Source organism: Hyaena hyaena, unplaced genomic scaffold (genome assembly GCF_003009895.1).
Source record: "Hyaena hyaena isolate Hyena2069 unplaced genomic scaffold, ASM300989v1 scaffold_13, whole genome shotgun sequence".
NCBI lineage: Eukaryota > Metazoa > Chordata > Mammalia > Carnivora > Hyaenidae > Hyaena > Hyaena hyaena.
In genome coordinates, this window is record NW_024080645.1 from 243,205 (window position 1) to 268,752 (window position 25,548).

Below are 25,548 nucleotides of genomic sequence, written 5' to 3' on the forward strand. Positions count from 1 at the left end.
CCCTAGCTATGCACTCCTGTACCTTGGCTATGCACCCCTGTGCCTGAGCTATGCACCCTTGTACCCTGGCTATGCACCCCTGTGCCCCAGCTATGCACCCCTATGCCCCGGCTGCAAAAGCAGGCCTTCTTCTTCCATCTCTGTATCACTGAGAATCACAGGGAAGCATCGTTTCCAATAATGGAAATGTCTCTTGTTTAAGACAAAAGATCTTATAGTCAATACTTCCTATCAAGGATCTGGGTGTGTGTGTGTGTGTGTGTGTGTGTGAAAGGAGGCTTGGGGGATAGGGGCCATGGATTGGAGCTCAGGAAGGCTCTGTCAGGGGAGCACATGCTGGCAGTTGAACAAGAATGGGGCTGAACACCCATGGCACCTCCAGAGGCCCATCTGCCTCTCTTGCCAAAGCTTGGCCCAGCCAGCCAAGTGCTGATGTTACTGCTGGGCTTCAAGGCCTCACTGTCCTTGCCTTATAGTTTCCAGTTTCACGGGTTTAAGTGTCTCCCTTTGCCAGTAACATTTCCCCTGCTGCTTATGTCCTTTCCATCTGACTTGTATCGATCGCTTCCTCCCAGCCCTGAAGTTAAAAAAGCCGCAGTAGCCTGTGTCCCCATCCTGGCCGGCGGCCTCAAGAGCTGGCGTGTTTATGGATGGCGGATCGGGCTCCAGCCCCAGTCCACGCTAATCCACATGAAGGCCTCGGACGTCACACCTGCCTGGTCTCAGATCATAAAATGTCCAAGCCAGGAGGGGATAAAGGAAGCATCTAGTTCTACCTGCTCATCTAACTGGTGTAGAAATACAGATCAAGAGAGAAATAAAGACTTGCCCAGTGCCACCCAGATAGTTAACAGACCAAAGACTTGAACTCAAAGCTTTTTGAGTCTGATTCATGTTAGAACAGTGTTTTCCACTCTTCATTCCATTTTGGAAGCAAAAACCATCCTTACTCTAGATAATCCTATCTGAGGCTGCCACAGGCCATGCAGCCACCTCAGGGGGTAATTTGGTTTAGTTCAAGAGACTCAAATGGCATTGGGGGACTTTGGAGCCTTGATGATGCTGGGGGTTGTCAATGCCAATATCAGCAGCTCCAGCCAAGGGCCCTTCTGACCCAAACTGACCACATGTCTTGTCAGATCCTTACAGAAAGTCACTGCTGTTTTTAAGACTGAGGTGTGCTTCTAAAACACTTGCATATGTGATGAAAAGGTGATTCATATATGTTCTGGGTCCACATCTCTTTTTAACAAGTTCACACTGAGGGTGAGCCTGGGTGGCTCAGTCGGTAAAGCATCATCTGACTCTCAATTTCGGCTCAGGTCACAATCTCACAGTTTGTGGGTTAGAGCCCAGTGTCGGGCTCTGTGCTTACAGTGTAGAGCCTGCTTGGGATTCTCTTTCCCTCTCTTTCTGCCCCTCCCCTGCTTGCTCTCTCTTTTGCAAAATAAATAAATAAACTTTATAATAAATACACACACACACACACACACACACACATAAAAATTCACACTCAGGTATGTCTGAGTGGCTCAGTTGACTGAGCGTCTGATTCTTAATTTCAGCTCAGGTCATGATCTCGCAGTTCATGAGTTCAAGTGCTGCACCAGGCTCTGTGCTGACAGCAGCCAAGCCAGGTTGGAATTCTCTCTCTCTCTCAAAAATAAATTAATTAACCTCTAAAACATTAATTAATTAATTTTTAAAAATTCACACTGAGAGGTAGCCATGGTGGTGGCTGTGGTGAAGGACGGTGCACAGTTAACACCAACAGGGATTTTTTAAATGCAATCACTTTTTTTTTCATTGAATTCCATTATAATTTCCACAAAGCATTAATGCCCCTTCATTCCTGATTAATCTTTAACTGGTTGATGGCTTTTAACACTTTGGCTTTTTGGTTTTCTATCCTCCTCCCCTAAAATAAGCAATTTGTGATCAATCAGGACATATTTAAAACCCCAGGAATGGAAGCTGCTTGGGGAGGCTGGTATTAGGTGGTTGCTATTTAAATGTAATTCTGTGGCAGATCCCTGGATAAGCCAATGGCTTGTTATGTAATAAAAATAATTGCCTTTTAATTGGCTTATTTGATTTAAAAAATTTTTTTTTCTATCCAGTTCTCTTGGGAGGCTCTGCGGAGCACTGGGAATAATCTGTTGAGTGAATCCCATAATCAAGGGTTGATACTCTGCCATTTATTTGCTTTATGATTTAGAACAAAGCATTTAACCATGGTGTGCCTCAATGTCCCCAACCTGTAAAATGAATTGTCATGGGGATTAAATGACTACACAGCCTCCCTCCTCCTTCTTCTTCTGTCCTTTCTTTTATTTCTTAGGGTAGCTTTGCCAAGTGAGAGGGGCTGTTTCAGGACAGGATGATAATGATCCATCCGCTGCCTCATCCCCAGCTGAGACTAACGGGCACCACCACGCGACCCATCAAAGGCCTTTAGAGTCCATGACTGCCTCCCCTGGCATGTCCCTTTCTCCCTGTGAGTGGGTCTTACACTCCACTCCAACACCAGTACCAAAGCATCTGCAGAACCCCAAACACAGAAGGGAGGTTCAAGGCCCCCAGTTCTACATATACCATACCCTCCACCTAGAGCACTTTCCTCTTTTTGTCCATTTAATGATTTCAGGAAAAGACCCAGCACAAGTAGGAGAGGTCTCCTATGAAAACGTCCCTGACCGATGCGCTTTCAAGGCTCACTTGATCTTTGCCACAGGCCTTATGAACAAGGTCCGCTCACTGGCTCTATACACCTCTACTGGGTTTTCTTGTGGGCACAACTATATCTTCAACTAGTCAGTAAGATCCTTATGCAGAACAGCCTTGACTTATCAAACATGAATTTCCAGCATGTAACATTGCCCTTGACATAGTAGGTGCTCAGTAAAAGTTTCCAGAACAGAAGAAGGAAGGAGGAAGGGAGGGAGGGAGGGAGGGAGGAAGGAATTAGTTTTAAGCTAGAGCTGGTGGCTAGCAGAATGTGCTGGGCTGACTAGTGTTCCCCAAATTCAGATCCACCAGAACTTGTGTATGCGGTCTTACCTGGAAATAGTATCTTTACAGATATTATCAAGTCAAAATTAGATCACACTGTGTAGGGGTGTGTTGGATACCAATGGATATTGATCTGTGTCCTCATAAGAAGGCAAGCTGGACACCTGGACAGACGCGTGCGCTCGTGTGCGCACACACACACACACACACACACAGCAGATGGCCAGGTGAAGTTGGCAGCACAGGTTAGAGCTAGGCTGCCTCCAGTTGAGAAGTCAAGGATTACCGGCACATACCAGAAGCTAGAAAAGTCAAGGAAGGATTCCTTCCTAAAAACTTCAGAGAGAGCATAGTCCTGCAGACACTTTATTTCACATTTTTAGCCTCCAGAATTGTGACAGGATACATTTCTATTGTTTTAAGCCACCCAGCTTGTGATCATCTGTACCAGAAGCCGCAGGAAAGAAATATACTATACAGAGTAAATGTATGTCTCAGGGCTATTGAAGCAAGAAGTGGAATGGTTTCTCTAACCCAATTCTTTTTTTTTTTCAACATTTATTTGTTTTTGAGAGACAGAGCATGGAGGGGAAGGGGCAGAGAGAGGGGAGACACAGAATCTGAAGCAGCTCCAGCCTCTGAGCTGTCAGCCCAGACAGAGCCCAACATGGGGCTCGAACTCAGGAACCATGAGATCATGACCTGAGCCAAAGTCAGACACTTAACTTTATGAGCCACCCAGGCAGCCCTCCAACCCAGTTCCTTTCAATTGGATGGATTCCTGCCCCATCTTCTCCCCAGCTTCCTCTCTCATTCACTCCCTCTCATTTCTTTTTCGATTTTTCCTCTTCATTAACAACTCACACCACCTTTCCATATGTTCCACACCATTCATCCCTTTCCAACCTCAGTCTTTCCAACACAGACACTCAATAATAAACATTTCCGGAGCCAGAGTAATGGGCCGCAGACACAGACAGGAATAAGGTTGACCTGCTTTGAGGGAGTTCCAAATTTAAGTTGAACATCGTTTCCCAGAGTCCTCAAAACAAACACCTTTATGTGGTATTTATAATCAGCCTCATGTTAAACCTAGGAAATCTGGAACTCATGTGAATCGATTTAATTTCCTCAACTCACGCAGATAGTGTGAGCAGGGCTGGTACCCACACCCAATGCACCCAAGTCTTTAAAACATTTAACACATTCTTCTTGCCCCTACAGCACGCCCCTGACTTCCTACCAGCCCCGCGGGGAAACAGCCAGTGGGAAGATGCCATGTGTCCAGGGCACCTCCCTCTTATTTGCAGTTCTTCCTCCTCCCTTTATAGCTTTGGGAGGCAGCTCAGTCTCCCGGACCCTCCTGCCTGGCTCACATCCTGTCATCCTCATGGGCGATCTTGGGCATGTGACTTAATTTCTTTGTGACTTAAGTTCCCCACCTGTACAATAACTGCCTCATGATGATGTCACAAGGATGAAATAAATTATGACATATGATGGTCTTATCCTGGAACATAGCAAGTGTTACATAAATGGTAACGGCGCTCCTGACATCTGGCTCTGTAGCACCACCATTATTCTATTATTCTCAACGTCCAATGCCACGGCACTGCCCCAGCACGCCCCTGTGATTCCTCTAGCCAGCGCTCACAGATACCATCCTGAGAACACCCAGCATTTTGAATTCCAGTCTGTGTAATAATGCTCAGCTCCAGACAGACGTATTCGTTTGAACTGTGTGACCCTGCCTATAGAAACTTGTTCCTGACCTACAAAAATGAGACTTTCATGTGGCCTGATCTAATAGATGCCAACACGCTTTGTCCTGAGAATCGAGAGACACAAACCGACTCCCTTGCTAGCTTTCCAGAAGAGAAATTTTAAAATAATTCCAAAAAAAAATTTTTTTAATGCAGGTGGAAGGACCTGTGGTGTGTATGTGGAGGGGACCCCAGGAAGGCGGGGCACCCCACAGGGGGGAGAAACGGGGCCCAGAGCCCCCCTCTGTGATGTGAGGGGGGCCTGGAGTGAGGGGGGAGCCCTCTCTCTACTTCCCCGAGCAGGCGGGATCTAAGACGGAACTTGGCCGGGAACACAGTAGTTAGCACTTTGCCTTCTAAAAACTGATGAGGAGGATGATTTAAAAACAGTGAGACAGAGAATAAGAGGATCTGTTCTCAGAACATCTGAGCTGTCCTTCTCTGCAGCTCCCAAAGAGGGGCCCTCCGATTGCTCAGGGCAGGTGGGCAGGGGCCGCCTTTTCCGACTCCTAACCAACTCCTTTGAAGCCCTGCTCAGATCGGCTCCTTCTCCCAGAAAGCCCCGCCTGCCTCCCTCCCCAGTGTTAGCACCTCATTAGCACCCTGCCAGCAAGAAAATCTATTTAAACAGCTCTTGCTGACACAGCAAGCCTTCTGCCTTCCACGGAGGATTCTCTGAGTCCCCTCATGACAATGACAATCTGGGGCTATGGTCCAGCTCAGCTGGCTCCAATACACCTGTGACTTTGCTTTGCCAAGCCCTGTCAGCCCTGGGTGGGGGTGAGGCGTGGGACAGGGGAGGGGGCGGCAGAAGATTCTCCAGGATCAGGCTGCATGGGACTCCTGTTGGCTTCGGCTTCACACACAGATGTGAGGTGCCATTAAAGGACTTTGGTGATGTCCCTTCCATCAGAAAAACCCATTCTTCCCCCCTCAGCTGACTACATCGGTAGGAGTTGTTAAATCACAATCGATGTAGCCACGAAGGCATAATCATCCACTGACGCTCTGACGTATTCATCCAAATGCTTTCCACCTGCCACAGTAGGGCCACCTGGGTGGCTCAGTTAGGCATCTGACTCTTGGTTTCAGCTCAGGTGATGCATCTTGCAGTTCATGAGTTTGAGCCCCACATCTGTCTCTGCACTGACAGCTTGGGATTCTCTCTCTCCCTCTCTCTCTCTCTGCCCCTCCCCTGGACTCTCTTTTTCTCTCTCTCTCTCTCTCAAAACAAATAAATAATAAATATTTAAAAAATAAACACACCTACCATATTAGAAGGCCCTATTTTGTGTTTGCTCTGGTCTCGATGTCTTTTGTCAATGGGAGATACCAGGACAGCAGAGTTGGATAGAAATGACAAGCTTTGATCCAGATGCACATGCGTTGATACTTGCAGACATGTGGTTTTGACCAGCTAAAGAGGGGGAAGGGTCCCTGTTGTCTCAGGGAAACTTGAAGGTCTAGAGCATGGGTGCATCTGGCTAGGGGGTAGGGGGGTGGCAAAAAAGGGAAGGATATACTAGAGGTACTAGAGGTTGCTAAAATACTTCCAGTCTCTGGTCCTATTTGGCACCTCCCAGCAATGTCGGAGTTTGGAGCATGAAGTAGCCTTTCGGAGCCTGCCTGACCATCGCCCCTTCTAAGGGAAACTGTCTAATGTCAGCACCATTCAAGGGTCAAACTAAGCAGCCGTATTTTGTATCACATGGTACCTTCCCCTGACACTACTGAACGCAGCAAGGTGGGCACCTAACAAGGGTAGTCCCTTCCATGGACTTGAGATAAAAAGACTAGCTGGTCGGTAGCTTAGCATGAAGAGATGAGCTGAGACAATCAGCATTCTCTCCTTCTAACAGGACACGCAGAAAGATGAAGCACACCACAACAGGAGGCTTGATGAAATGAAGCCTGGAGACACAGTCAAGTGTAGACAAGCTACATGCAAGCCAAATTCACAAGAGCCCAAAATGATGAGGAAGCAAAGGAAGCTGGCAAGACAGGTGGGAAGAGCAGATGCCCAGGGAGAAGCAGGGGTGCAGGGAAAGGAGAAGAAAAGAAGGAGAGAGAAGAGGAAGGGGGAAGGGAGAAGAGAGAGAGAGAGAGAGAGAGACAGAGAGACAGAGGGGGGCTTTAAAGCTGCCTCCGTGTGTGATGACACTTCACTTCCTCCTCTAGTTCCCACAAACGTATACTTTCGCTACAAACTCCCTTTTCAGACTAAAGCAGAGTCTAGAACACACACACACCACTCCTTCCTAAAGGCCCGCATGTAAATGGAAAACCACAGAAGGCACTAAGAATGAACAAGTGAATATTCACACTGAACGGGTAACCTCACCTCAGAGAGGGTCAAGTTCTGTCGCCCATCGAGTTCAGGTGAGCTGAGGTTTTGCTGCCAATGAAGCTACGAAAAGTTTCCATTTTCTGAGCTCCTGCGGATTGCAGGCCAGGCGCCGGGCCTGTGGCGTGTGCCAGGAAACACCAGGCTCGCGGCCTGCGGCCTTCTTTAGAACAGGAACCAGGAAGCCGCGTGGGTGCCTGCCTGGGCCGCCGGGGTGATGCCCACACGGGACGCAGCCAGTGGGCCCTGGAGCGTGGACAGAACCCCTGCTGGCAGTGCTGCCCTGGCTCAGAGAGCCCAGGGCTCTGCCGACTCGCTGCCCTTCCACCTGCAATTGCCCCCCTTGACCTTCCTGCGGAGTGATGCTTCTTTCCACAAGATGCAGCAAATCCAACCCCTGGGAAAGGGCCAAGAGTCACTGGCCTGGTGCCAAGGGACCTCATTAAGCACTGCCTCCAAGGGAGCCGGGCCTTCCCGGAGCTGCCTCAGCCTCCTTTGTTCCCAAGGCAATTGCTGTATTAGGTGTACTCACCTGTATGCATTTCCTGAAACAGAAGGGCCTCATGGGGCATGTCGCCCTTCCCCACCCGGCTCTGAGGTCCTGACCTTGAGGGAGAAGACAGAGGTCTACCCGGCCCATGCTGATGGACGAGGGATACTTGTGCTGGTAAACCTGCGGGTGCGCCTCAATTCCTGCTGTGTGGGATGCTCTGTTCTAGACCCCTGGGTGGGACACACAGGTGAATAAGCCCCAGCTGCTGTCCTGAGGGAAGGGGAGGGGAGGTAATAAACTTTCTTGTGGGGGCACCTGGGTGGCTCAGTCGGTTAAGCATTTGACTCTTACTTTCTGCTCAGGTCATGATCTCACAGTTCATGAGTTCGAGCCCGGCATCAGCGCGTGGTCTGCTTGGCATTCTCTCTCTCCCTTTCTCTCTGCCCCTCCCTGCTTGTGCACGAGCTCTCTCTCCTTCTCAAAAATAAATAAACTTAAAAAAAATTAAAGATAAAGTTTCTTGTGGCTGGCTGAGGGCCAGAGGCTGTACGAACGTTCATACACTGATATGCGCGACTCTCCTGAGGCTTGGTAGTTTCGTGTGACCTTCCAGGTAGGGGCTCAGGCAATGGAATTTGCTCCCTCCTGGGAGTCAAGCTCTATGGAACTAGAAAAGCAGCCTCGGCACCAAAACTCTGCTGTGGACAGGTAGGACCTTCTTAGTATCTTCTCCCTTTCAAAATGCCCTCACACCTCTATTTCATATACACATTCTAGGCTTAGGGGGTGGTTAGGACTGCCATTATGATTTTACATGCTATAAAATAATATGTATACATTTGGATATATAATATAGCATACATAATTAGGTATTACGAAACACAATTATATTATAAAATATATCATTAGATTACAGAATTATAACATATATAAAGATAGCATAAAATAATAAAATGTGTAATTATATACTAACTAATATATAATCATGTATTTTAAACTTGAAACACCATATAGATAAGATGCTGACCCAGGGTCAAACTAGCATTTCCAAACTCAGTGTTGTGAATGAATGTGTTCCAGAACCAGAATTATTCAAGTGACCCAGTTTTCAGGGTGTGTATACAGGCATGCACGCACGTGTGCGTGTGTGTGTGTGCGTGTGTTGGATGAGGCTGGGGACAGGATGGGAAGATACATTAACCTTGATTGGAAATCGTATTAAAATTGATCAGCGTGAGACTGTGAGATAGAGTTTGATCTAAATAAGCTGTTTTTATTTCAATAAACATTCACTGACCCTCTTGTGTGCCCATTGGTAGAAATATAATTATGAAGATCCTGACCGTACCCTCAAGGAACTTCGTATAGATCAGGCGGGGGGCTTGTACCTAAGTCCTAGAGAGTAGGGTGACTCTGCTGTTCTGTAGATTTCTGTGACCACATCAATCCACATAAGAGCATAGTAGGAACCAGGGTGCCTCGGTGGCTCATTCGGTTAAGTGTGGACTTCCGCTCAAGTCATGATCTTGAGGTTTGTGAGTTCAAGCCCTGTGTTAGGCTCTGTGCTAATATCTCAGAGCCTGGAGCCTGCCTCTCTCTGTTCCTGCCTTGCTCAAACTCTGTCTCTCTCTCTCCTTTTCTCTCTCTCTCAAGAGTAAAATAAACATTAAAAAATAATTTAAAAATAAAAAGAGCTTAGCAGGAATCTAGCAGAGAGAAAAGGTACTCAGGAAGGCTTGGAGGAGTGAATGAATGAATGAATGAATGAAAGGTGGGTGAACCTACCTGGTCCATGGCCAGGCCCCACAGGGTACCCAGGTTCTGGGTTCATGTCTCCCCCGGTGAGTGACCCTCAGCACTGTCCAGGCCCCTTGACCTCAGATAGGAAGAGTCTGAGAGCGCCAAGCATCCGGTCCTAATAACCAGGCTCCAGCTTTCCGCAAAAACTATATCCTTTCCACAGTCCTTATAACTCAGGGAAGGGCATGCCCTCAACACCCCTTATCAGCTGACTCCCGGGGCCAGCGTTTTGCCCTCAGCTTCCACCTAGAAGCTGGGCCGGATTTTGGGGAGTCCCAGGCGCTGGCTTCCTGGGCAGCACCCGATCTGTTGAATGGGTTTCCACACCACCCTCTGCCCTTCCGCCGGGGCCCCTGTGACCTGCGCTAGATCCTCCCACCCACCCCGGCTGACCATTTGCCCCGGCACCACCTGCTTCCCAGGGCTGTGCTCTCGGCCCTGTGGGCTGGCTTTCCCCCAGTACCTGCAGCTATGTGCGCTCCATCCCCAGGAACATATCCATTGCAGTTGGCCTGGCCTGGCTCCGTCACTAGATGTGGCAGCCAGCACGGCCCGGTGCCCCCTAATGGGGGGAGCGGGTAGCTGGGGACTGAGACAGCTTTGAAAGGAGCAGCGGCAGTATGGGACTGCAGTCTACACGGCGGCCCAGGGTCCAGATGGCCAAAGCCGGTTCAACAGGCCAGAGCGGGCAAGTCCAGAAGCAGAATCAAACTGAGCAGCAGGAGTAAGAGCAAATCAGAGCCGAACAGCAGGGCCACCCGCTCATCCGCCAGGGCCCCCCACCCTGAGTCGTGGTTATTCGATGTGACTCTTCCCTTGGAAGCATCGCTTCTCCTGGGCTCTCCAGCATGGGCCTGGCAGAGAGGAATGCCAGCGGCTGTGGGGAGGAGAGTGATGGATGCTCTCTGTATGCTGGACCGTCACAAATGCAGGCAGCTCCGTCCCCCCGGTCCCCTAGTGCTTGGCCCTGAGGGATGGGCGGGAGCCCTGGAGCTGCCCATTCCCAGCCCCGCAGCCCTTCTCAGCCTCCCAGTACTGCTGCTTGATGCTTGATGAGAGCTTCTGGAAGCTTCCAGAAGCAGGAAGGAGAAGGGAGAACAAGCAAGGGTGGCTTGTCAGAGACTGACAGGAAAGGGGGGACAGTTACTGGGGGCTCAGTGAGGGGCCCGGCCTGCAGAGTGAGGTGCAGAGGGCCAAGACCAAGCAGTGTGCACCCCCACCGGGAGCCCATGGTTTCCATGGTGGTTCTTTTTATGAGGAACGTTAATGAAGCAAAAGAAATTTGAAGACAACACAAACTAAATAGTGGATGAAGACACTTCCTGTATGCCAGGTATGCTTGTATTCCCGGCATTTCATTCAGTTGTCCCAACACCCCTGACCGTCATCATTCCCTTCATTTCACAGGTGGGGCACCTATAGCCTGGGACACATGCCCAACGTCTTCGAACAGGTAAGTGCCTGAGACGGGGCCACTGAGCCAAGGTCTGTGTGAAGCCAAGTCCATCGCATCGTGAGTCCGCGTGAGCAGTTGGGATTAAAAACCAAACACAGGGTACATGAAAGGAGGTTCATCCATACGATGGAACATTATGAGCCATAAGAACGAAGGAAGTAACTGACACAAGCTCCAAAACGGCTTGTCGTTCGCAACATACAACAGCAGTCAGTCACAAAGGGCTGTGTCGTGTTGTATGTGATTCCATTTATATGAAGTGTCCAAGAGAGGCAAGTCTATAGAGAGAGACAGCACATGAGGGGTAGCCAGAGGCTGGGGTCTTGGGGGGGAGAAGTGGGAAGTAACTGCTGAATGGGCATGAGATGGAAACGTTCTGGAATTAAATAGGGGTGATGTTTGTACACATAGTGAATGTTCTTAATGCCACTTAATGCCACTGAGTTGTACACTTTTTTTTAAGTTTATTTATCTATTCCAAGAGGGAGTGTGTGTGTGAGCAGGGGAGGAGTAGAGAGAGAGTGAGAGAGGGAATCCCAAGCAGCCTCCGCATTGTTGGCGCAGAGCCCCACACGGGCCTCGAACTCTGTGAGATCATGACCAGAGCTGAAACCAAGATTCAGATGCTCAACTGGCTGAGCCACCAGGTGCCCCTGAATTGTATGCTTTAAAATGGTTAACATAGCAACTGGTTTTGTGGTAGGAACCCCTCCCTAAGGAGAAAGAAAAAAAAAATGAAGAGAGGAGAGAAGACTGCAAGGTCACCTAGATATGGGTCCAGCTGCCTACATCCCCCATGTTCTTGTAAACTGAAACAACTTAATCAGACTGCATGTTTATGTGTGTTACCATATATGGGAGACAAAGAAATAGAAAATGCCTAACAAAAAACCTATGCCATATGATGTGGACCGCTCAGTTCTTTTGGGTACGAACCCAACTGAGTGGTGCCGGCACGAATAAAGTTGCTTCCTGGAAAGAAAAGCCTCAGTGTCACGACTCTCTGTGCGAGAATCCTGCAACAGTTTTTTTTTTTAAATGTTTATTTATTTTGAGATAAAGAGAGAGACAGAGGGTGTGTGAGCAAGGGAGGGGGAGGGAGAGAAGGAGTGAGAGAATCCCAAGCAGCCTCCACACTGCCAGTGCAGGGCCTGAATCAGTGCTCGAATCCACAAACCGTGAGATCATGACCTGAGCAGAAACCAAGAGTCAGATGCCTAACCGACTGAGCCACCCAGGTGCCCCTAAAATACCAAATGTTCTGTGTATTTATTTTCCACAATAAAAAAAGAATGCAAAAATAAAAGACATAGTCCACTTTTACCTCACTGGTAGGTAGGGGGTCCTGTCCCTACTTGCAGGGGCAAAGAGCTCCAGATGTCCCCTGATGCTGTCAGGTGCTGTGTCCTTCTTTGCTAGCCTTGCTCGAAACCCTCCTGAAGGCCTAGGATAACCTCATTCCAGTGAATGAGCAGTGGTAAAGGGAGGCGGTCTGTTTAAAACCTACCCAGCCTTCACAGAGGTGAAAAGTACAGTCTGCCCATCCCCTATTTTTTTTTAAATATTTTTTATTTATTTCTAGGAGAGAGAGAGAGAAACAACACGAGCAGGGGAGGGTCAGAGAGAGAGGGAGTCACAGACTCTGAAACAGACTCCAGGCTCTGAGCTGGCAGTCAGCACAGAGCCCGACGCGGGGCCCGAACCCACGAGATCATGACCTGAGCGAAAGTCGGACGCTTAACCGACTAAGCCACCCAGGCGCCCCTCCATCCCCTATTTGAGTGCATGAAAACTTGTACCTTCGAATGGGGAAATAGGTGCAAGTAGAGAAAGATCTTTTTCATTCATACTAATTACCATAAAGGCAGTGTTGTGCCCGATTCGCGAGTCCCCAGAGACCTCCAAGGAGCCGGCACCGCTGCAAATACAAAAGGGTCTTTATTACAAGCTCGAGCAGGGGCTCATCCTCCTACCGGTGTCATGGCAGCAAGATGAAGCGAAGAACAATAGCGAACAGGGTTTTTAAGGAGTAAGGGATGGGGGTGTTACAGTACATGTAGCATCATCACATAAGCACCAATTACAATTACAGCTTTGACCATTCAGTGTCTGTGAGGTGTTCATTCCTTTTGGTGGGACCCAATCATGACTCTTGAGAATCCTTTGAAAATGACCAATTATGAGGTGAGTTCAAAGGGCCCACGTGGGGTTCAGGCAAGCGGTGAGAAATTGGCTAGTTTGTATCTGCAGTTCCCAGCCTTGACTCAGACCATAGGAATGTTTTTTGATTAGCTGAACTGAGGGCCGTCCGAGGATGGCTTTAGCCTTGAACAGTCTGAGATTGGGACTGGGACTGGGGCTATGTGCAGCCCGAGGTTTCTCTTAATGGAGGACTTAATTTTTGGCTCTTCAGCAGCTACATTTTGGGGGGTTACTGTGGGCTAAGGCATGAGGCAAGGTGCTTTTGATGACATATATATTTTACAACAATTCAGCAAGGCTGGTATTATAATCCCCATTTTACTGATTGGGAAAATGAGAGTCTAAGAGATGAAGTGATTTGCCAGACGCTACCAAGTTGATATACATTAGAAAAGGCATGTATGCCCTTGTTTCCAACTTCAAAGTCCATGGGTACCTAGGGAAAGAACTGTCTGCAATAGAGAAAGTCCTGAATTTTAGAATACAAATGAATTACTGTGGTTGAATTTTTTTTCAAATGTATTAGTTAAAGCTGGAAATAGAATGCTTCTTGATAGGAGATCCCAGATGTGAAGTATTACACGTAAGTTGCGTGCTAAGGTTTGTTTGGAACTGTGTGCTGACTTGTGGTACAAAGGTTCGCTTACTAGAAAAGAAATTACAGTTGCCAATCCCACACAAAGTCAAAAATTTGCATTTAACTTTTGACCTCCCCAAAACTTAACTACTAAGCGTGAGAATCCTTTTTCCTGTGATAATGCAACTTACTAGAGAGATCAACCGTCAGTTGGAGGTAAGCCTCACCCTCAGATACTGGCAACATTTTGGCTCACAATAGTACCAGGAAGTGCCTATGAAATTATACTATAGTTAATTTCATTCCATTGTTTTTTAACACAGCCTTTTTGTATTTGTTTACATTTCTCTGCTGCAAATGTTACCATGTATGGTCTGTGTTTGTGTGCATACGTTTTGATAAGTTTTAACTTCTTATAATAGATCTGTGTATATTTTATGGTAGTAAATGATAAAATATACTCGTATCTGCATATATTTTATGCATTCATGATATGCCCAACTTCTTAATATTTTAATATTTCTAGTCTATGGAGTTCACTGCAGGTTTTTTCCAAACTGTCACGAAACTCCAAAAGTTTTTCTAACATATTTATTGAAAAACTTGGGGTGTCTGAGTGGCTCACTCAGATGGTTAAGTGTCCGACTTTGGCTCAGGTCACGATCTCACAGTTCATAGGTTCAAGCCCCACATGGAGCTCTGCGCTGACAGCTTGGAGTCTGGAGCCTGCTTCGGATTCTGTGCCTCCCTCTCTCTCTGCTCCTCCCCTGCTCATGCTCTGTCTCTCAAAGGTAAATAAATATGAAAAAAAAATTGTTTTAAGTAATAAAAGGAAAAAAATCCGCATAAAAGTGGACCAGCATGGTTCAAACCTGTTGCTCAAGAGCCACCTGTATTTGCAAAGGACAAGATAGAAAGTCAACAGTGCTAAGTTAGTGGAGACCAATTAGTGAGGTTTTGGTGATGTGTAATACAGGTGGTTTCATCACTGTTCAGTCCCATCAAGGAACCATCTAGCATGCAGCCATCATGCTCCTATGAGTATCAGGGATCCCCTTGCACCATTTTCTGCATGGGTAATGTGAGTAGGGAGTAATTTTACACATCCCGAGCACTTACAGATGGAGTTGTCCAGACGAGGTGGTTTGGATCGACTCAGCAAAGCCTTGTGAGCTTGGGTGGTCTCAGTCAGCTGAACCACTCCATGGTCACCTACAGTAGCTGTTCCTGGAGAGCCTTCATGGATGGGGACCTACCTGCCTAGGTGTCACAGCGACCATCCGACTGGTGGGGCATGGAGGAGAGAATGGCTTTGTGTCCAGTGTCTCCCTAAAACCAAACACCAATGAGGGTCTTTCCATGTGCTCTGCTCTCCCCCCACCTTTTCAGTCCCCTACGAGGGTGGGGAACATTAAGGTTAGTATTTTCTGCACCTGCTTTGTCAACTTTTCCAGCTTATTGTCACGGAGCACACTGTGCCCAGTCCCCTTGGGATCTTTCATTTTGACCTTCAAGATCATGTTTGGAAGTTCTTTTCTGTTTTTAATGTTTATTTGTTTTGGGGGAGGGGAGAGAGAGAGAGAATGAGCAGGGGAAGGGCAGAGAGAGACAGAGGGAAACATAGAATCTGAAGCAGGCTCCAGGCTCTGAGCTGTCAGCACAGAGCCCAACGTGAGGCCTGAACTCATGAACCGTTAGATAATGACCTGAGCCAAAGTCAGATGCTTAACCAACTGAGCCACCCAGATCCCCCTTGTAAGTTTAAATAAAGTTATTTCTCTCTGTTCCCATTTCAACCCCCCTTATTCTTCTTGAAGCAATGTGGAGTCCTGCAGCTCAATGGTTTCTGAAGTGGAGTGCACACTGAGTCATTTAGGTATGAGAGAAAATATTAAAACTTCAATACATTGTTCCAAAAAGTTTTTAAATTATCCTTTACTGGCTTTCAATATACATGTATCGACAGTATTGCCTATATATTTCTGTAAGTAAATACACATATATCAGTGTGCAATAAAGAAATCCAGAAGGTCCTGTTCTAGATGACTATAAAAGGTCCATACATGTAAAATGTGAAAAGTAAATGTAAAAAAGGAAGCTAACTATTTTGAGATACTGTCAGCTTTCATTTACTTCATTTAGTCTATGAAGACTAGGCATTCTTGCAGAGCAGAAATAAAGTTCTATAGCTCCTGATACTGTTCAGATCGATATTAACCAAACTTACAAATTGCTTGTCACCCAGTGGCACCAATGGACTGCATTGATCCTTGACCCAAAATGGGATATGAGAGCAGGAATGAGGCAGAGATGGGCTGGGTTTTATAAGGCTATCCCGTCCATTCTGTGGCTCTGTGAAGGCTCCCACTTTACCGTAAAGCTCGTCTCAGGATCTGTGGGCATGAGGGTGTACAGACCTTTGCACAGCTTTGGAAAGAGAGGACAATGCCCCTATGGGAAGACATGCATATGGTCCGTGGGATAATATGTACTCAACTGCTGGGCTGCCCCCAAACGCCCTGGCAGTTGCAGAGCAAGGCTGAGTGCCCCGCGTGAACCCTAACCTCAGGAGTGAGCGTGAGTTGCACATGGTGGGCCGTCTTCCCTTAGCTCCATCCTCACTGAGATCACATTAAGGCCGTGAGGCCTCTCATGGGGGAGAGAAGAATACAATTTTCTTATTGTACAATCCATTTCATTCCCAGCTGCAGGATTAAATTTATTCCTTTCTGAAGTGTTGTCTGTGTGTATAAATCATTTAAGTTTATATGTTTTCGTTGCCGTGGCAACTGTGTGGCTAATTGAATTCCAAAGTGTCTTTCTCAATTTCAAAGCCATGATAAAGAGCCGCAGCACTTAACAGTGGGAGTCAGAACAGAGGCAGTAGAGGCGGTGGAAGCGAAATTTAAATGACACATTGTCCAACTGGCTCCCCAGATCCCAGAACAATACCATGGTGATGAGCCAAGCAAGGGCGCAGGGAGTTCTTCTGAAGCGAAAGTTGATAAACGGTTGAGGGGGGGCTTCTCGGCAGAAGTACCTGCATCTTCTGGCCCTGAATCTTCAGGATGTCTCTCTTATCCCACCTGACATCCTTGCTCTGCCAAGGGTGGGGAATGGATCTTTACACACAGAGTTTTACTAGCAGTTAGCAAACACCTGTCCAGTAAAAGCTTCTTGGATGGATGGAGAGATGACTGGCTGGCTGGCTGGATGGATGGATGGGGAGATGGATGGATGGGTGGATGGATGGATGGATGGATGGATGGGAAAACGATTGCAAGAGACAATTTAAAAGGAAGTTGGCATTTTTAAAGGGACTACTCAATTCTAGGCACAGAGTGATACATCTGTCACAAACTCAAAGCAACCCTTGTAAACAGGTACGTTTGTTTCCATTTCATAGATGAGGAGACTTCAGACTTCAGGTCAGGGAACTTGTCTAGTGAACCTCTAGTTATGTAACAGATGTAGAACATACCCAGGTCTATAAAACTCCAAAACCCATACACATTCTACATCGTCAACTATATTTTACCAGCTTCCCCTCCCCCCATCAGAATAAATAGAACATGTCTTCCTGCAGCATCTCTCATCTGTATTATTTCCTTCTTCCTTTCTCTCCCTCTCTTTCTTTCTTCTTTCCTTCCTACTCTCTCCTTCTCTCCCTCCCCTCCCCATCCCTCCCTCCCTCCTTCCTTCTTCCCTCTCCTCCCTCTTCCCTTCCTCCCTTCCCTCCTTTCTTTTCTTCTTTCTTCCTTCCTCCCTCCCTTCCTCCATCCCTCCCTTACTTACTTCCTCCCTTCTTCCTTCCTCCCTTCCTCCCTTCTTCCTTTTCTCTTTCCTTTCTCCATTTTTCTTTCTCCCTTCTTTCTTTCTTCCTTCCCTCTCTCTCTCCCTTGATTTTACACTTTCTTGAAAAAAATCAACACTTCTTGTGAATATGATATGTGCACGTTAAAAAATTAGGCAGTATAGAAAAATAAAAGGCTAAAAAAATCACCCAATTATCTCATTACCCAGAAATACTACTACCACTAGATGAGCATTGCTACAGGTCTCCCTCTCTTCATATACAGTATGTAGATAATGTGTTTTAGTGCATTCTAATATACTTTCTATTTTACATAAAATTATTTTTTTAATTTTTAAAAAAATATTTTTGAGAGAGAGAGACAGAGCGCAAGTGGAGGAGGGGCAGAGAGAGAGGGAGACACAGAATCTGAAGCAGGCTCCAGGCTTCAGGCTCTCAGCACAGAGCCTGAGGCAGGGCTTGAACTCACAAACCGTGAGATCATGACCTGAGGCAAAGTCGGATGCTCAACAGACAGAGCCACTCAGGCGCCCCTTCCATACAATTAGTGAACTGAGTTACAGCTGAACGTTCCCACTCATGTTTACTCATCATAAGAAACAAGAATTACTAAAACTTAATTCGCAGTAGATATAAAAATTTTTATGAGAAACATTAAAATGTTGAAGTTATTTTTGAAACTATTTGTTTCACTTCAGTTGATATTGACTAACATCCCACCAGGAGAAATGAAAATAATTTCTTACAATGGCTCCCACCAATTTTTGCTACTTATAGCATAATTTTTATATTATTTCAGTATGGTTTTTAGAACATTATTTCCACAATGATTCAAATAACTATAATTTAGATTCCATACTTATAAGAATTCACTGCTAACCTGACAGGTTCTTCTCCCAGAAGTGTTTTCCTCTCTTCGTTGAAGGGAAACAGAGAAGCACAGTGATCTTCTCTGCCCTTGACTTTCTACTTGAATGACAATTTGCCTGGGTTTATAAAATTCTTTTTTTTAAATTTATTATTGAGAGACAGAGAGACCGAGAGAGACAGAGCATGAGCATGGGTGGGGCATAGAGACGGGGAGACAGAGAAACTGAAGGAAGCTCCAGGCTCTGAGCTGTCAGCACAGACCCTGATGTGGGGTTCGAACTCACAGAACCGTGAGATCACGACCTGAGCCAAAGTCAGACGCTTAACCGACTAAGCCACCCAGGCGCCCCTGGGTTTATAAAATTCTTAAGGCATGCATTCTTTGTTAAGTCTTGAGGCAATTTCTCCAGTCTTCTAACACAGAGAGTTTAACAAGCATTTCCTTTTTTTTTTTTTTTTTATTTGAGAGAGAAAGAGAGAGAGAGCGAGAGAGCACACAAGAGCACATCAGGGAGGGGCAGAAGGAGAGAGAGAGAAAATCCCAAGCAGGCTTCATGCTCAGCACAGAGCTCAACGCAGGGCTCAATCCCACAACTCTGGGATCATGACCTGAGCTGAGGTCAAGAATTGGATGCTCAACTGACTGAGACACCCAGGCTTCTTGAGACTTTCATGTTTTAATCATAGTTCTATGTTTAACTTTTGAATGAATGGATCTCATCCTCAAAGAGTTTTGTTTTGTTTTTTGTTTCCATTTTCAAGGAGAGCCCACTGTCCACCTGGTGGTGGCCCTGATTTGATTAGAAACTGAGCTTCCCATGATTCCCTTGAGTCACACATTCTTTCCCACCAAGTTTTTTAGACACAGCCCTATTGCCTCTGTGCATAGATTTTGATGTGAAAAAATACAAGACCAGACTGATTTTCCCTCCTTGAAGAGGCCTCAGAATTCTTTCTCAATCCTGGCAGCCTCAGAATTCTTTCTTTACACATGAAATTCAACAATTTAAGCAGAAAATGTCTTTGTGTTCCCTTGGAACACAGTTTGACCTTTCAGTGAACAAATTCATTTCTTCCTAAATTTGAGGATAATTTTCTTTTATTATAAATTCAAATACCATTTCTATTCTGCTTGTTGGATTCTCTTCGTCAAAAACAGCACTTTATCTGAGCTGACTTACCTTTGACATCTGTATCTATTCTCTTGTCTCTACTGGCATTAAGCTCCTCCCCCCCCCGCCCCACCCGCTCCATACGCAGTGACTTCCTTAGACTTCCCTTTTGTGCCATCATTTTGATCTCAACTATAACTCTTATATTCTTTGCTGGTTTTGATTTATTAGTTTTGAAAGGATGATGCTATTGCTTTTCAGTTGGCTTTCTTCATTCCTGAAGGTGGCCTTTTCCTCTTTAAGTTTGCTGTGTATCATCTAACTATAAAGTTTACTTTATTAAATTTTTATTTTTCTCTTGTTCTGATTCTAAGCACTCTTGAAGAATTTCTCTTCTATTTTCTCTCTTCAAGACTTAGCTCTCTGAATGTGTTTTCCATGCTTCTTTCTTTTTCCCCATCCCTTTATCCATCGTTCATCCATTTCCTTTATTTTCTCATGTGTATGTCTATATAATGCTGTGATATGTGTATGTATATGCACAGATACATCTAGCACATCACTGCACTTTTTTAAAACAACTGTTAACATGGGCAATTATGTCCAGACCTTCTATTTATTCTGAGCCAGAGTGGGTGAATTCTCTTGACACTCTTCCTACCTTAACTGAAATCTTCATCCATCACCAGGAATTTGGGTGCTGAGTATTGCATGCCATCAATTTTGCTCTAGAAATCCAAGGAGGAAAAAAGTACTACCCAGCAGGCACCAAGGTTTTGGAGGAGTGGGTGGGGTGCAAATGTCCTTTGGCAGAATCTTTGGTTACTATCCCAGCCATGACTGGACACCCTGGAGGTGTGGTTGGGTCTCTCCCAGGGCGGAGTCCCAGGCCCTGGGGAAGTCCAGCCAACTTCCTGCCTCTGGTGAGAATCTCACAAAGCCGGCAGGGGGTTCTACATGACAGGCTTTACCCCTGGCTTCCCTGCACTCCCTTGGCTACGTGTCTGCAAATCTCAGCACTTGCCTATGCTTAACTTTGTCACATTTATACAGATATTCTCTCTTAGAATCATAAACATGATTCTTTTAAACAATATAATGGCCTTGCATTTAGATGGTCTGCAGACCTTGGTGTGAAACCCATCTCAATCCCTTATGACAGTAGTTTGCAACCAGGGTCAATTTTCCTGTCCCAGGGGACATTTGACGGCGTCTAGAGAATTTTGATTATCATGACTGGGGGATTCTACTGGGATCTAGTGGGTAGAAGCCAAGGATGCTGCGGAATATCCTCCCTTGTGCTGTCTGGGGGCACCACTCCCACAGAAAGCCACCCACAATGAAGCACTGCCTGGTTCAGAGCGTCGTAGTTTTGAGGTTGAGTAGCTGAGTGCCTCTGGGCAATTTTTTAACTCTCCCTGAACGTTAGCATCCTTGTCTCTAAAATGAATGTCCAAGACCATTGATAAATGGCAGGTTTTTAATGTTAATGATCATCTTAACAATACGATGATAACACTTTTCATGATGATCATCAGCATTAGTAGTAATAAAATTGCCAGTTTTGGAACAGCTGTATAAATGCAAGCAATTACCTCACCTGTTTTGAACTTTAATTTTTGCAAACAAAGTTGAATTCATGTTGAGAGTGGCGTTGTCTTTTGCTTACTCCTAGTGTTTCAACTCTTGTTTGGCGGGGTGGTTGGTTGTTGTTTTAACTTACACTGTTCACCTTTATCTTTTTCTTTTTGAAGAATCCTTGGATGTTTATGAGGAAAGCAGTTTCTTCTTGCCTTTTTTTTTTTAATTGCAAGTATGTCTTTTGCTTGCCTCCTTTTATGTAAATGTTTCATGTTACGCACTCCTCCAAACTCACTCAGCCATATCTAGAGAGTAGTAGACAGGCCCTGGAGTTTAGAGATAGAATTATTCTCAGAGATCACCCAATTCTTGCCTTTTGCAGATAGAAAAACAGTCTCAGCTACGGAGTCTCCACTGCCAAGATAAGTGTGAGGCGAGAACAAATTCCAGCACCATGGCCAGAGCATTTGACCCTGGCATCGGATTAGAGGGACCCTGGCAATGATTCTGACTTAGATGCTGTGAAACAAAACTTGCATGTTTTACTTTGTCTTCTTGGTAGAGAGTGGCCATAGTTTAAGTGTACCCAATGTTGGTTGTCTGCTGTGCATTTAAGCTAATAGTACAGAATATTCTCTTACCATGCTCCTATCTTAAGACAAGTAAAGTGGTTGGGATAAGATGCTTGCCCAGGAATAAGATGGCGTGACACCGAGGCAGCCATGCCTTGCAGATGCGTCTTCCTTGCTTTAAAGGCGTCAAGGCAATATGACCATGTCTCAGGGCTCATGGAAAGAGCTCTCCCTGGCCATTAAGATAACACATGAGAGGGGAACTGTGGCCTTGGTCTTGGACTCCCTGGCTCTGCAAGTTCATCTATCCAGCCCAAACCTGCCTTCCCAGAGGAGGCTTGGGGAGAACTTAACAATCATGTGCAGGTATATATGTGACTATAAGTCCTATGAGTTTATAAAGTCAGCAGAACATTGTAGAAATAGCATGAACTTCAGATTCAGATAGATACAGGTTCAAATTCCACCTCTGCTGAATTTCCCCTGTCCCTTTATATCACTTAGTTTTCGACGGCAGAACAAATTTTTTTGTGATATTTAGCCCAGTTTTGAAGATGTGGGAGCTGTTATTATTCCTGGATTCATTAGTGGCTGCCTGTGATGTTCTCCTTGTGTGGCAGTCAGAGACATATAGCCATGACAAGGCTGGGGAAGCTGAGGAGAGATGGATTGAATTTGGACAATGCTTAGAAAAGTATGGGAGCTGTGGTTTCCTTGAAAAGGTTTTGCCTGGGGAGGCACAAATCAGTAATGTGATGTCAGTGTTGTCAGAGGTTCTTCTATCCACTTCTATAAAGAAAAAGCCTCCTAGAGAGCATCTAATCCCGCCAGAGAGGCATTGGATTCTTAGAGTGTTGGGTGATGGAGACCACTCACAAGCAGATAAGGAAAGGATGGTAGTGGTGATGCTGATGATGGCGATAGTGGTGATGGTGATGATGGTGGTGATGGTGATGATTGTGATGGTGTTGATGATGGTAATAGTGGCGATGGGGATGACGGTGGTGAGGCTAAGGATGGTGATGATGATAATGATGATGATTGATGATTCCTGCCACTTATTTAGGCCCACTAAGTGCAAGACGCTGCACTAAACACGCTGTGTATGTCCTCACATGACCTCATACTGTAAGCCAAACATAGATATAACTACATATCTTTTACATATGAAAAAAAACCTGATGCCAAGAGAAGCTAATGTCTTGTCCAATATCCCCAGTCAGTTCATGGATGAGGAAGTCTTTGGGAAAACGAGAGGCATTTTTCCTTCCTGGTTGTTCGAGGGACCAAGTGGTCATGAAGAAATCAGAAAATTTCCTTGAGAAATCCTCAAAGGTCCTACCTCATAGGAACAAAATTTCCTTTGCAATTAGGCAGACATAGGCTTGAATTCTGCCCTCACCTTATGCCTGACTCTTTCCTATGGCATGGAAAGTAATCTTTCTGAGGCTCAGCTTCTCTAAGCCTCAGTTTCTGCATCTAGAAATGTGAAGATAAAAACAGGGGGTGGTTATGATGAGGGTTTTTCAAGGTGCCTAATACTGGTGCATAGTAGGTGCTTGGTGAAAGCTACCTTCTTTCTCAGTGACCTCAATGAGGGGCCAGAGCAGAGACAGCTCTGGGTGGAGGCCCACATCAGCTGTGCTGAAGCTGGATGACAGGGGCTGAGGTGACCAAGGCTGGTGGAGACTGGAGCTGAGGGGAATCCCAACTGTGGGCATAACATGGGGAGAACAACACAGCCTTTCTCTAGAAAAATTGTGAAGTTTCTATGACAGAGATGTAGCCAGATTATTAAAAATGCTGCTTGTCTCAGGGAAATTTCCTGATCAGCTACTTCTGGATGGAAAACCCTACATTTATAGACTGTGAGGAAAGGATCATTATAACTCTTTCCAGGTATTCTGGGCAACCTTTGCTCTCTCCCAATTTAGCATGAGAATCCTCATGAACATTTGAGAGTGACTTCTCACCCTGATGCCCCTTATTATACTCAAATCATGGGGACTTAAACATGGTGAGACTATCAGCTCAAGATGAGTGAGTTCAACTCTCTTCTGTCTACAGGAACCTATTCCCCATCCAAGACTTGAATACTAGTGGTCCCTTGGTCCCACCTGTGGACTACTAAAGGAGGAATAGGGAAATGACACAGCCACTATCATCCAGGCAGGGTCTTGCATCCTATATCCTACTCCACCAGACCCTTTTCAAGTGGTCAAACACCACATTGACTCTTTGCCATTTATTCCCACTGGTTCTGAATCATAAGGCATCCAAAATAGCTGTCCATATCTCTAACACAGGTGTTTGTCACAAGGCACAAGAAGCAATGGTGAAATCCTCTCACTTTGGGATGTGAGGGCCCTAGCTCACTCTGACAGACAGAACCAGGGGCTCAGAGCCCAGCTCGTCCCACAAAAGGACCGAGTCCCTGGTGAGCATACCATCCATAAATACTGGAACAGATGCCATGAAATTCCAATCAGAAGAATTTATAATGTGAAGTCAGATATTATATAGTGAGAAATAAATAAACAGAAATTGTCAGTCAAACTCCTGGCAGCTGGGGCCAGCGTCAGAGGCAGTAAATGGACTCATTCCATAAATCACATTTATGATCAGCCCCACTGCACATAACTTTGCCAGTGGGGCTTCCCATTATGTAGCAGGAGACAGTGGCTTGTTTCATCTCATAGAGATAGGAAATGAGAAGAGCTAGTGTGTCCCTGGTGTCAGAACATGATTGAGACATCACCCTGCTCTCTAGGTCAATGTGTGCAAAAAGTCTTGGGAGAAGGCTTCTGGCTTCCCAACTGTAGTAAATCGGGAGAAGGTCAAGGCTCCCACTGAATTCTGGTTAGATGTATCACAAAGCCTTAGAACTTACCACACACAACATAAGGGCAAAAAGAGTGAGAAGTTAACTGTTCTCAGTGGAGCTATGGGAGTCTCTTGATCAAAAACTCTTTTCTTAGCCATTGTCCAAGTAGTAAACTAAAATTCTGTCCTCCTTTGCCTTCCTTCTGCATCTTATTATACCCTTACTCTTAGCAATCTGGACCATCTTCTGTTCACTGTGGGATCTGGGGCATGGGACAAGGTCTCTAGACTCTAGTACATTGTAGTACATCTAACATAAGAGTGCTCCTAAATTTATTATATGAATAAATAAAGGAATAGCTACCCTAAAAGAGTCCTTCAAACCGCATTTCTCTTCTGTTTTCTTGGCTTAGAACCCTCTACTGTGGTTTTGGGCAAAAGTTTCTATCCATGTGATGGGAAGTATACAGTGGTGATTAAGACCAACTGTTGAGTCCAAACTCTGCCTCTCCCGAAAGTAATTGGGCAGCCTGGGACACCTGTCTAACCTCTGAGGCATGATTAGCACATCTATACAATATTAATTAAATAATATTAATATCTGTCCCTTTTAAAAGAATTAAATATTTTTTATTTTAAAAACTTTTAACGTCTGTTTATTTTTGAGAGGGATAGAGACAGAGTCTAAGTGGGGGAGGGGCAGAGAGAGAAGGAGACACAGAATCTGAAGCAGGCTCCCAGGTCTGAGCCATTATCACAGAGACCGATGAGGGGCTCAAACCTACGAACCATGAGATCATACCCTGAGCTGAAGTCACATGCTCAACCAACTGAGCCACCCAGGCACCTCTAAAAGAATTAAATCTTGGCAGAGAGCTTGGCAAATAGTGACTTTTGACCTACATCAGAATGCCCATTACCATGTCCTGGCACCTTGCCTATTCCACAGCCTCTGGATTTCCATTATATTGTAGCATTTGTCACCTAAGACAGTTGAGCTGGAGTTGCTAAGGGAGTGTGTGCATGTGTGCCAAAGTCTAAGGAGAAAAGGACTGTGACTGAGACACTCAAAGATTCGTGAATTTAATCCAAGGACTGTGCTTTCTACTGAGGCATGGCTATTTGGCAA